Raw genomic sequence first — 12,912 nt, 5'->3', positions numbered from 1 at the left:
ATTGCGAATCGAAGACATTGTCAATTTGTACTGAAAAGTAAAAACAGATAAATGTTGATGACTATTTTAAAAATATTTAGTAAGATATGAAGTTTGGACTTTTACTTCATAAATATTTGCTCCCACTGTTTTGACATCTTTCACTACCCTCTAGTGAAAACGGGAAACTATTTTCCTCAGTAGGTACGTAAGGTCCAATTAGCGAATTATGATCCCGATAATATCAGCCAATCACAATTCCTAAAAGGTAGTTTCCAATTGCATCACAATGCAACCCTCTACGTAAACTTTTGTCTCACATTTGATTAGGACCCAATAATATGACGTCGTTCATCTTCACGTGTCAATCCTTACCCATCGATGTTGAACCTTAATGGACGGTCGCCATGAGTTCCCCCAATAATATGAGCCGAAATCATGGGAGTTCCACGTAGTTCACATCACCATGTCAATGGATGTCACAGCTTTCCGGCACCCAAAGCTCCCCCAATAATATGAGCCGAGCCCCGAGTACGGGTAGCGTTCATCATGCACCCATTGTCGATGGAAGACATGGAAATTATAAACAAATTTATAATTCCCCTTTTCGGGCTTGATATTAATTTTGAATCTTATTCAAAATGAGGGTTTTTTATTTTGAAAGGTCTCATCATTAATTTTATTTAAAGCTCGCCATGTTTGATCGTATGTTTGCCGGATTCATGCAACTTTGTTATTATCGTAATAATAACGCACATACTCATTATTTATAACATATCATGCATATATTATAAACAGTAAACAAAACAAGGATGATCAATCGCCCCTATACTAACGGACCGTGTGAGCTAAACACGGGCCTAGGTCCAATCCTAGGAAAATACACGGGATGCAAATGCAACTATTACATAAGCTTCCAATATTTACATGTCTTCGATCTTCATAATCATCATGGCCACCATCTTCCAATCTTGATCATCCACTATACTAATATTTACAAATAAATATCCATGGCAAATAGGGATACATCTCATGGGGTGGGAACAGGCCATAAACCAAGCCAACTTTATAAATTGATAATTATTACAATCATTCAACACAAAATATCCTAGCATACACCTAGCAAATTGGGCTTGGGCTTTTGATCATCCTTCATGCATAATATCACATATCATACACCATCAATTAATTATCACAATAATTAATTGATCCAATATTATATATCTTGATCCAATCACTAACCGCCACGATTATAAACTAAATTAACAAAGTATACAAACACCTTTGTCTACTTTCCAATTAATTTATTTATAACCGAATTTCTTATAAATCACAATTTACTATAAATAATTAAAGTCCAACTTCAATTATTTATTTTATGAGAAAAAATTTGCAACTTTTGTAATTTTAAACTTAAGGGCCAAAAAACTTATTTTTCACCAAAAACATTTTGGCCCATTTAAAATTCACAAACATGTTAGCCATCCAAGGGCCCAACAACTCAAGGCCCATGACACTTTGATATTCCAAAACACTTTTGGAAACCCTAGCCGTCATCGCAGTCGCCGGATTCCGGCCAACATGCAAAATTTTTTTTTTTATTTTAAAATTGGGGCTGTTCGGGCAGCCCCTTGGGCTGCCCTTCTGCCCGTTTAGGGCAGCCCCTCGGGCAGCAACTTGCTGCCCAAAAGCCGCCCAAACCCGGCCTTGAATCGTTGCAAAACTTCACCTCATGCGGTTAGAAATCGATCTCAACATAATATCTTGTAGTTGCTACACAAATCGTAACCATAGCTCGGATACCACTTGAAAGGGGATCGGTTACGGTGACCGGAAGCGCAACGGAAGTTAAAATTTTTCATACAAATTTCGGCCACCTCAAGATTTTGTGCAACAAATACATTTAAACACCATTGTCATACATAGGGTGTAAGAAAATCGTTACCTATCAACCTCTTGAGGTTGATGATGGCTCCAACTAAGGTGTAAACACCTTAGCTCTTGTATGGCATGAAGAAATCTACAAGCTTCCTCCTACCTTGAATCTTTCCTTCAAATTAGGCCCACCACCAACTAGGTAGATCCACTCATATTTTGCACTAGAAAAATATGAGGATTTTTCAAAGAGAAGTGAAGTGTTCCTCAACAAATTGAAGAACAAAATTTTGGAGAAAAATGGGAGAGAAAATCCTTGCTAGTTTCGGCCATTTCATTGTTAGAATGGGGAAAGGGAGACTAGTCTTGGTCTTGCAAAAAGCATAAAGCAAAAACACCTTTTTGCATGCCATGCTTTGATAGCCCAAAAAGTTGTCTCCAACCCTTCACCTCCCATGCATGCATATTATATTATATAGTTTTTAATCAAATCAAAAAACTTGGACTAAATTTAATTATCTCAAACATATTTGAGACTAATTAAACATTACTTGAATTTACCCAAGTCCCACTAGTTAAATAATTAATTTAAATTGAGCTCTACAAGACTCAATACAATTTAATTAATTCAACACTTGAATTAATTTAATTATTTTGGACTCTACTAGGTCCACTAGTGTTTAATTAATTCAACACTTGAATTAATTTAATTTAGTCCATAATAATGTTTATGAAAATCACAATTTTCAAATACATTATTCACTTGGCCTAATTTTAATTTAGGAACACTTCCATAAATTAAAATTTACATTTCTCTCATAGAAGTCATACTACTATTTTTCTTTACACTTATAAACTCATTTATAAGTCGTTCAACACATTGAACTATTTTCTCCTTTATAGAAGTCATACTTCTAATTTTCCTTACGCTTATAAACTCCTTTATAAGCCGTTCAACACATTGAACTATTTTTACTTCTCAACGGGATCTAGAAAGCTAGTACTTGTGTGGCCCTCAATGGTTCATTGATACAACTAGCCGTGGGTTCACATCTCCATGTGATTCGGACTAAACATGTCCTTATATGAGCATACCCCAATTGCTCCATTCTTATTTATCAACACCTTGATAATAAGAACGTCAGAACTCAAGTCTGATAGTACCCAACCAATCATGTTAAATGCCTAGCAGCATCGCTTACATGATTCCCTAGGTATCAAATGATAGTGCCTGCAAGAACCATTCAATTATGGTTAGCGTACAGTACGGTCCCTTCAACTCATATATCCCGATCGATTCGACAACCATTGGTTTATCGAGAGTTGTCAATGAATCGATACTACGTGTCATGTCGTAGTTGCATCAATGGTGTAATCTATGAAACCCCTTTCATAATTACAACCATACTCTGGCCAGAGATTTCAACCTACATACACATGATAACACATAGGATATCCATGCCCGAAGGTAAGCGGTGAATCCCCGACTACAATGCATCGACTCCTATGTGTTTCGACAGAACACCCAACCTAACCACCTGATGACCCCATGAGAGTCGGTAAACAAGTCAAAGTGTAATTCTAGCACATAGAGTCTCAATGTTGTCCCGGGTCATAAAGACTAATGGTGTACAACCATAAACCAGGACTGTAATAGCCGAGCCCGGTGTACGGTACAGTTTAAGCTTTATTGTGTTTATTGGGTTTTATGATTTAGATGTTTAGAGTTGTGTTTTGGGCCATAGTATTATTGGTTATTGTTGTCTTGTGGTATTAGATGTTGTTGGTTGTTCGTTTCAGTGTTTCGGTTCGATTTTCAGTTGCCTTGGTTTGTTCTTGGCCGAAGTGGTACCGCACCCGCACCCTTGCAAGGACCGCACCCGCGGTCATTTATGTTGGATTTTGATGGTTTTACCGTGAGGACACCGCACCCGCGGCAGTGTAAGCACCGCACCCGTGGTGAGACAGCACCCGCGGTAATTGTAGCACCGCACCCGCGGTGATCGTGCATGAGAATTTTGTTGGAATGCCGTGAGCTTAGCGCACCCGCGGTGCTTGTGTGACCGCACCCGCGGTGTAAGTATGGGCGAGATATTTAGTACCTTTTTGATTGAGTTGACTTCATTTCTACCTTATCCTCTTCTCCATTTCGAGATTTCCTCTCTAGTTCCAAGGGTTTTCTACCATTTCTTTCATTTCCTATCTTCAATCCAAGCTTCTTTTTGACGATTCGACTTGAGATCGACGTTCTCCGTGGTATAAGGAAGCTTAGGTAAGTTTTTGGTGCGATTCTATCATGGTTTTTGGAGATGAGTTGTTATAGGGTGTTGTTATTGTTGGTTTAATGCGATATTTGACTTGTATTTTTGGATATAGAGTTGATTTTGGTGTTGTTTATGGATTATTGTTGTAGGTGGTGTACCAAGAGCTAAGTTTGAGGTGTTCTATTGGTTTGTAAGTGGAATTTCATCCCTTTGCTCACATGATGATATATGTATTGTGTTTTAAAGGTTTCAAAGTGTTATTCCCTTCCATTGATCCATTGTTATGTATTGATTTCATTGATTATCTATTGGAGGCATTGTATGTCTCACTATTGTTAAAAGGGAATACAGGAGAAAAGATAGAGATTGCGAAATGACGACTTTAAAGGATATTCAGAGTTCAAATGTTTTATTGGATTGATTAATCATAGTCAGAGCATTGCATGCAATTAGATGATCATCGACAATAGGCTTTTATCCCTCAGAGTTAAAGGTTTATATCGATAGGGATATTAGCACCAGAGCAGAGATACTATTGATATCAATCCAACCAGAGAAAAGAGAATACCATCTTATCGCTATCTTATTGATATGCTATTGCTACAGTTATTGCTACGTTATTCATGTTTCAGAGTTGATGGTATTTATGATTTCAAAGCCATGTTTTACAGAGTATACTATGTATCATTGCTATGTAGAGTTCCACTTGCTGAGATTTATTCTCATTTCAGTTATTTCATGTGATACAGATAAGAGTGACCGACCAGGACAGTGATCGTAGATGGGGGTCATATGCATACACCGTTGGAAGGAAGATTATTTTGCAAATATTTTGGGACATGATCATAAGAATGATTGTTTTGTATTTTGTATATCATTTGAATGATCATGTATTTATTTTTGTAAACATTTTATGAAATGTATTTTGAAACTCCTTCCATATTTGAAATAAAATTTTAAATTCCGCTGTATTTTTAATCGTTACGGGTCAGGGTGTCACATTTAGTGGTATCAGAGCGGTGTTCTTCGGACCAATGCATATGACTTCGTCTACTTTCAACTGTCCGGGTATGTTTTCTTTGCATCTATCTATTCATTTTTATCTATTGATTGGTGTCTTGTGAGCAATTGTAGAGTATGCCACCTAAGAGGAAAGCAGTAGAGGGTGAGGATAGTTCTTCCTCTAGAGTTGTCGATGAGTTCGGCAAGTTGCTTAAGGAGCAGGCCAATGTGCATAGCGAGCAAATTCAGCAGCTCATTCGTATGCAAGGAACTGGACAGGGTAGAGGCCAAGTGTGAGGTCAGGTTGCACAGGCTGTTGGCACTGATGCCGTCTTTTCTGCTTTCAAGAGGATGGATCCGCCAGAATTCGCAGGTAGCACCGATCCTTTAGTTGCTGTCGAGTGGGTCAAGGCTTTAGAGGCGATCTTCGATCATCTCCAGTACGAGGACAAAGACAGGATCAGTTGTGCCGTTTTCATGTTGGTTAAGGCTGCCCGCATTTGGTGGAATGCGATGAAGGTTGGTGTGACTGTTGCGACACTGAAGTGGTCAAAGTTCACTGACCTGTTCTACGACAAGTATTTCCCCGACGCACTTCGAGCGAGGAAGGTTACGGAGTTCTTGGAGCTTCGACAGGGGAGCATGGATGTTGGTCAGTATATTCTGAAGTTTGAGGAGGGTTGCCTATTTGCTCCGTACATTGCTTCCAATGACAAGGATAAAGGCGCTCATTTCATTCGAGGCCTTAGAGCTGAGATTCGTCGTGATATCAACATGTCCAAGGCTGTTACTTTCAAGGAGATCGTATCCAAGGCATTGTTGGCCGAGCAAGACGAGAAGGACATCGCTAGAGAGAGGCAGGAGAGGCATCAAGCTGTTGCTCAGAGAGGCCAGGGTTCTAATCAGAGAGGCAGGGATCATTTCAAGGGCAAGGGCAAGATGGAGCCGAGTTCTAGACCACCGCCAGTTCCAGTTGATCCCGAGAAGCCTTTGTGTCCGAAGTGTGGCAAGCATCATAGGGGAGAGTGCAGATTTGGCACTCATACTTGTTATCGTTGTGGCACGGCAGGCCACGTTGCCAGGAATTGTCCACAAGGAGCTAGCCAAGGGAAGGTGCAGGGTCGTATCTTTTCGATGACCAAGGAAGGTATTAATCATAATTCTTCATTGATCTCTAGTACTATTTTGATTTCAGGCAGAGTAGCTACGACTTTGGTAGATACTGGTGCTACTCATTCTTTTATGTCTGATTTGTTTTTGAGATCGTTGGGTATAGTTCCTTCTGTTCTTCTCCTCCAGCTTAGTGTTGTTTTGCCTTCGGGGGACGTGTTGTGCCCGACATCGATTGTGTTTGCTTGCCCCGTTCGTATTGTCGATAGGGAGGTTTTTGCTGATTTGATTGTCATCCCGATGGTTGCCTTTGATGTTATTCTTGGCATGGATTGGCTTTCGACTTACCGTGCAGTTATCGATTGTGTTGCTAAGAAGGTGACTTTTGCAGATGATGGCCAGGGAGGAGTTCTCGCCAGCTCAGGTACTTCGCTGGTCCTTCCTTTTATTTCTTGTCTTGAGGCTGATAGATTGCTGTGTAGAGGTTGCGATGGGTTTCTTGCTTCTATTGTGGATGTGGATAGACTGATTAAGTTGAATATAGATGATATTGATGTTGTGAGGGAGTTTGCTGATGTGTTTGAGGATGATGTTCCGGGTTTGCCGCCGGATAGGGATGTTGAGTTTTCGATCGATTTAGCTCCAGGTACGGTTCCTATTTCTAAGGCTCCGTACAGGATGGCCCTTACTGAGATGAAGGAGTTGAAGACTCAGTTGCAGGATCTAGTGGACAAGGGTTTCATTCGTCCGAGTTCTTCGCCTTGGGGAGCTCCGGTTCTGTTTGTTAAGAAGAAAGATGGTTCTTTGCGGCTGTGTATCGACTACAGAGAGCTCAACAAAGTGACTGTCAAGAAAAAGTATCCTTTGCCACGGATTGATGATCTATTTGACCAACTTCATGGTGCTACTGTATTCTCGAAGATTGATCTTCGGTCTGGCTATTATCAGTTGAGGGTTAGGGAGTCTGATATCCCTAAGACGGTGTTCAGGACCAGGTATGGTCATTTTGAGTTTCTTGTGATGTCTTTTGGTCTGACCAATGCCCCTTCAGTCTTCATGGACCTGATGAACCGTGTGTTCAAGCCTTATCTGGATAGCTTCGTCATTGTCTTCATTGATGTTATCTTGATCTATTCCAAGACCAGAGAGCTTCATGCTGAGCATCTCAGAGTGGTTCTTCAGTTGTTGCGAGAGAAGAGGCTGTTCGCCAAGCTGAAGAAGTGTGAGTTTTGGCTGGATCAGATTTCTTTCCTAGGCCATGTTGTTTCGAGGGATGGCATTGCTGTTGATCCCTTGAAGATAGAGGCGATTCAGAATTGGCCTATTCCTACTTCTGTTTCAGAGGTACGCAGTTTCCTTGGTTTGGCAGGTTACTATCGTCGTTTCATTTCAGATTTTTCCAAGATTGCCCTGCCATTGTCCAATTTGACGAGGAAGACTGTGAAGTTCGAGTGGTCTATCGATTGCCAGAGTGCATTCCAGGAGTTGAAGGATAGATTGACGACAGCTCCTGTTCTTTCATTGCCCAGTGGTTCTGAGGATTTTGTTGTCTATACCGATGCGTCGAAGAGAGGCCTTGGTGCAGTGCTGATGCAGCGAGGTAAGGTCATTGCCTATGCTTCTCGCTAGTTGAAGGATTACGAGAGGAATTATCCGACGCACGATTTGGAGCTAGCAGCTGTGGTTTTCGCCCTGAAGATTTGGAGACATTATCTGTATGGCGAAAAGTGTGAGATCTTCACAGACCACAAGAGCTTGAAGTATCTGTTTTCGCAGAAAGAGCTCAACATGCGGCAGAGGAGGTGGTTAGAGCTTGTCAAGGATTACGATGTGACGATCAGTTATCACCCAGGAAAGGCGAACGTTGTGGCTGATGCTTTGAGCCGCAAGTCGAGTGCTTCATTGAGTTCTTTGATTCAGAGGCCATTGTTGATGGATTTGCAGAGAGAGGAGATTGATCTGGTGATTCCGGGTACCATTGCTCGTCTTTCAGCGTTGGTTATTCGATCTACTTTGACGGACAGGATCCGTAGAGAGCAGGCGACTGATGTGCAGTTGCTAGAGTTGAGAGCTAGAGCTGAGGAGAGGGGTAATTCAGAGTTTGGTTCGAATGGTGATGGATTGGTGACTTTCAGAGGCCGTATTTGTGTTCCTACTGGCGACGATATTCGTAGAGATGTCTTGACAGAGGCTCATACCACGCCTTATTCGATTCATCCAGGCAGTACGAAGATGTATCAGGATCTTCGTCGACTCTACTGGTGGCCAGGTATGAAGAAAGATATTGCTTTGTTCATTTCTCAGTGCCTTACTTGTCAGCAGGTGAAGATTGAGCATCAGAGACCTGCTGGGACATTGCTATCTTTGCCGATTCCTCAGTGGAAGTGGGAGCACATTACGATGGATTTCGTGACTGGTCTTCCCAGAGTGCAGAAAGGTTATAATTCTATTTGGGTCATTGTTGATAGGTTAACTAAGTCAGCGCACTTTCTCCCAGTCAAGACGACGTACTCCATGAAGCAGTATGCCGAGGATTATATTGTAGAGATTGTTAGACTTCACGGTGTCCCTGTGTCGATCGTGTCTGATCGTGACCCCAGGTTTACCTCCGAGTTTTGGAAGAGTCTGCACAGAGCTATGGGATCACGGTTAGCTTTCAGTACAGCTTATCACCCTCAGAGCGACGGTCAGTCAGAGAGAGTCATTCAGATTCTTGAGGATATGCTCAGAGCTTGTACTATTGACTATTCTGGTAGCTGGGATTCTAAATTGCCACTTGTGGAGTTCACGTACAACAATAGCTACCAGGCGTCGATTGGGATGGCACCGTATGAGGCACTTTATGGCAGGAAGTGCAGATCGCCTTTGTTTTGGGATGAGGTTGGCGAGAGAAAGATGTTGGGACCAGAGTTGGTCCAGCAGACGGCCGATGTTGTTGCTGTGATCCATGAGAGGATGAAGACAGCACAGTCCAGACAGAAGAGCTATGCAGATGTTCGTCGTAGGCCTTTGCAGTTCGAGGTTGGCGATCATGTGTTTCTAAAGATTGCACCTCTCAAGGGTGTGATGCGATTTGGCAAGAAGGGCAAGTTGAGTCCTAGATTCATTTGTCCATTCGAGATATTGGACAGAGTTGGGGACAGAGCCTACAGATTAGCCCTACCGCCCGATCTTGACAGAGTCCACAATGTGTTTCATGTATCGATGCTCAGGAAGTATATTGCGAATCCTTCCCATGTTCTTCACCATGAGCCATTGGACTTGACGCCGAATTTGACGTACCAAGAGATTCCGGTCCAGATTTTGGATCGCACAGTTAGAGTTTTGAGGAATAAAGAGATCGGCATCGTTAAAGTCCTTTGGAGGAACCATTTGATCGAAGAGGCTACGTGGGAACCAGAGGATGAGATGAGAGAGAAGTATCCTGAGTTGTTCGTGCAGTGACGTCAATTTCGCGGACGAAATTCCTCTAAGGAGGGGAGATTGTAATAGCCGAGCCCGGTGTACGGTACGGTTTAAGCTTTATTGTGTTTATTGGGTTTTATGATTTAGATGTTTAGAGTTGTGTTTTGGGCCATAGTATTATTGGTTATTGTTGTCTTGAGGTATTAGATGTTGTTGGTTGTTCGTTTCAGTGTTTCGGTTCGATTTTCAGTTGCCTTGGTTTGTTCTTGGCCGAAGTGGTACCGCACCCGCACCCTTGCAAGGACCGCACCCGCGGTCATTTATGTTGGATTTTGATGGTTTTACCGTGAGGACACCGCACCCGCGGCAGTGTAAGCACCACACCCGCGGTAATTGTAGCACCACACCCGCGGTCATCGTGCATGGTAATTTTGTTGGAATGCCGTGAGCTTAGCGCACCCGCGGTGCTTGTGTGACCGCACCCGCGGTGTAAGTATGGGCGAGATATTTAGTACCTTTTTGATTGAGTTGACTTCATTTCTACCTTATCCTCTTCTCCATTTCGAGATTTCCTCTCTAGTTCCAAGGGTTTTCTACCATTTCTTTCATTTCCTATCTTCAATCCAAGCTTCTTTTTGACGATTCGACTTGAGATCGACGTTCTCCGTGGTATAAGGAAGCTTAGGTAAGTTTTTGGTGCGATTCTATCATGGTTTTTGGAGATGAGTTGTTATAGGGTGTTGTTATTGTTGGTTTAATGGGATATTTGACTTGTATTTTTGGATATAGAGTTGATTTTGGTGTTGTTTATGGATTATTGTTGTAGGTGGTGTACCAAGAGCTAAGTTTGAGGTGTTCTATTGGTTTGTAAGTGGAATTTCATCCCTTTGCTCACATGATGATATATGTATTGTGTTTTAAAGGTTTCAAAGTGTTATTCCCTTCCATTGATCCATTGTTATGTATTGATTTCATTGATTATCTATTGGAGGCATTGTATGTCTCACTATTGTTAAAAAGGGAATACAGGAGAAAAGATAGAGATTGCGAAATGACGGCTTTAAAGGATATTCAGAGTTCAAATGTTTTATTGGATTGATTAATCATAGTCAGAGCATTGCATGCAATTAGATGATCATCGACCATAGGCTTTTATCCCTCAGAGTTATCGGTTTATATCGATAGGGATATTAGCACCAGAGCAGAGATACTATTGATATCAATCCAACCAGAGAAAAGAGAATACCATCTTATTGCTATCTTATTGATATGCTATTGCTACAGTTATTGCTACGTTATTCATGTTTCAGAGTTGATGGTATTTATGATTTCAAAGCCATGTTTTACAGAGTATACTATGTATCATTGCTATGTAGAGTTCCACTTGCTGAGATTTATTCTCATTTCAATTATTTCATGTGATGCAGATAAGAGTGACCGACCAGGACAGTGATCGTGGATGGGGGTCATATGCATACACCGTTGGAAGGAAGATTATTTTGCAAATATTTTGGGACATGATCATAAGAATGATTGTTTTGTATTTTGTATATCATTTGAATGATCATGTATTTATTTTTGTAAACATTTTATGAAATGTATTTTGAAACTCCTTCCATATTTGAAATAAAATTTTAAATTCCGCTGTATTTTTGATCGTTACGGGTCAGGGTGTCACAAGGACTTTTCCACTCGATAAGTGAGAACCACTTGGAAAGTCCTTTAATGGAGGGTTGTTCAGTGCACTCTACCAGGAGCACCTATCTGCATGCTCGGACATCACAATGTCCCCTACCAATGAAACATGGTACTCACATCGCAGATACTAGTCTCTAACTCGAGCGGCCTATATCCTTCTTAGTGGCGGCTGAATCGACTAGGAACCGTTTAGAATATTCAGTATTACAAATATGAGTTTCATGATACTCATCATATGAGCATCTCATATTCTTTCTACTATTTGTATTTCAAGGGCTTTATCTATGCAACTAGCATAGGTATACAGATAAAGATGTGCCAAAATAATAATATCAAATATTACTAAAATAAAGATTGCTTATACATAGAGTTTCATTGTGAACACTCGGCCAACACTTGGCTCGACGGGCACCTACTCTAACATGGGGAGTGGCATAACCAATCCTGCTGGCCTCTGATGTTCAGATTTTACTTGCTGGCAGGTGAGACATTCTGATACAAATCTATGGATGTCTCTCTTCATCCCTGGCCACCAATACAATAACTGTAGGTCTTTGTAAATCTTGGTGCCTCCTGGGTGAATGGAATACGGAGATGCGTGTGCCTCTGTCAAAATATCATGTCTGATCGAATCAGCACTAGGCACCCACATTCTATCTCTGTACCTCACAATACCATCTGACACGGTGTAGAGAACACTGCCCTTAGCTTCATCTTTCAGTCTCCATTTCTGTAACTGCTCATCTGAAGACTGACCTGCTCGGATACTATCTAGCAAACCAGATTTGACTGTCAAATTAGACAGTCTAGGAGCTCTGCCCTCACGATAAATCTCTAGGTCAAACTTCTCAATCTCCGACTGAAGCGGTCCCTGAGCTGACAACTGCACAACAACTGCCACTTTTCTGCTCAAAGCGTCCGCGACAACTTTAGCCTTCCCCGGATGGTAGCTAATTTCGCAGTCGTAATCTTTCACAAGTTCCAACCACCGTCTCTATCTCATATTCAACTCTTTCTACGTGAATAAATATTTGAGACTCTTATGATCGGTGAAAATCTGGTATTTCTCGCCGTATAGATAGTGTCTCCAAATTTTCAGTGCGAAGACAACGGCGGCTAACTCAAGATCGTGCGTCAGGTAGTTCTTTTCGTGCACTTTCAACTGCCTGGAGGCATAAGCTATGACCCGACCTTGCTGCATCAATACTGCGCCTAACCCGAGCTTAGATGCATCGGTATATAACACAAATTATCCTTGCCCGGACGACATGGCTAGCACTGGCGCTGAAATAAGAGCTTGCTTCAAGGTGTCAAAGCTCTTCTGGCATTCCTCACTCTACACAAACTTATCATTTTTCTTGGTCAGTGAAGTGGGTGGCACTGCTATGGACGAAAATCCCTTAATGAACTTACGGTAGTAGCCTGCTAAACCCAAAAAGCTGTGGATTTCTGATACATTCTTTGGCTCAACCCATTCCTTAACGGCTGCTACATTCACTGGGCCCACCTCAACACCACTGGTTGATACTATATGCCCCAAAAATGCAACTTTCTGCAACCAAAACTCGCACTTACTAAA

The sequence above is a fragment of the Primulina eburnea genome, chromosome 14 (genome assembly GCF_022965805.1).
Source record: "Primulina eburnea isolate SZY01 chromosome 14, ASM2296580v1, whole genome shotgun sequence".
In the NCBI taxonomy this organism is placed as follows: domain Eukaryota; kingdom Viridiplantae; phylum Streptophyta; class Magnoliopsida; order Lamiales; family Gesneriaceae; genus Primulina; species Primulina eburnea.
Note: the sequence above shows the minus strand (reverse complement) of the source record.